Raw genomic sequence first — 1408 nt, 5'->3', positions numbered from 1 at the left:
GGAGGCCTAATGGCAAAAAGCTGCACTGCAATCCCAGAGGTGCGTGGTTCGAATCCACCAGATGCTCTGCTGGAGAAGGAGGAGCAATGTCCTCCTCCTGTACCAGTCAGATCTGATTTGACGGTACACACACACACACAATAATAAAATAAATTTTAAAAAATAAAATAAAAGAAGATTGTTTTCGAACATCTCTGAATCAATCCAGGCTTTTTAAGCAGATGGTCACAGGAATAGATAGACGGGGGAAAAGTGTGGGGAAAAAATCCCAAAGGGAAGTGTCCAAGGGATCTGGCAAGATTGGTTGTTCAATAACATTTCTTCTCCTGACGATTGTCAGATGTCCTGTGTTTGGTGTTCAAGGTAGGTAAGTATCTGGCTTCTCTGCTGATACTGCATTATTCAAGAAATTTATCATTGGTTTTGGGTTTGGTTTTCTGTTTTGTTTTGTTTTGTTTTGTTTTGTTTTCCATGTCAAGGTGGCTTGGTCACAAATTCTTAGTCCCTGGAATAACAACATAGTTAATCAATTAAGTTAATGTACTTTACATAGGCAATTTTTATTATCATCCTAAATTTAGTAAATCATTTCTTATCACATTAAATCCCCGTAACTATGTGCTATTACCCTACACTTGGGTGACCATTTAGTGGTATCTTAGACAATTATGTCTGAAATTCCTCTGCCATTAAATGGAACTTCGCAATCAGCTGGCCTAATAAGATGTTTAGTGCTTCTGTTCTAGCTTCTAGTGTGTTGAGTAGTGACTGATATGTAAAGCCTACAAGTGGTTATCCAAGGTACAACAATGGGTCTATATTCATCTAGGGCAACAGGGGAAGAAGAAATATCAGAAATAGGAGCAGGAAACAGAATATATGGCCAATGGCTTCCAGGAAAAACTGCTTCCTTTATTACAGACCAGAAGACGTAGACGGTGTTTGGACACTGTTGTTGTTCTTGTTGTTATGTGCCGTCGAGTCACTTGTGACTCACAGTGACCCTATGTACAATAGCTCTAAACTCTGCTCTGTCCTGTGCCCATCTCATTGTCTCCAGCACACTCATCCTGATTGCCCCAGGCACGAAATCAATCCACTTCCCAGAGGGCCTTCACCTCCTGTGCGTGCCCTCCACCCTCCCAAGCATGATGTCCTTCTCCAAGGACCAGTCCCTCCTTACAATATGACCAAAGTATGTCAGACAAAGTTTCAGAAACATTGCCTCCAAGGAGCAGCCCAGTTTAAGCCTCTCCAGGATAAATCTGTTTGTTTTCCTAGAGTCCATGGTACCCCCAGCACTCTTCTCCAACACCAAAGTTCAAAAGCATCAATTCTCCTTCTATCCTCCCTGGTCATTGTCCAGCTCTCTGACGCATAACAAGTGATTGCAAAGACCATGGCCTGA

This window comes from Elephantulus edwardii, unplaced genomic scaffold (genome assembly GCF_000299155.1).
Source record: "Elephantulus edwardii isolate Elephantulus edwardi_28Jun2011 unplaced genomic scaffold, EleEdw1.0 scaffold00130, whole genome shotgun sequence".
In the NCBI taxonomy this organism is placed as follows: domain Eukaryota; kingdom Metazoa; phylum Chordata; class Mammalia; order Macroscelidea; family Macroscelididae; genus Elephantulus; species Elephantulus edwardii.
Note: the sequence above shows the minus strand (reverse complement) of the source record.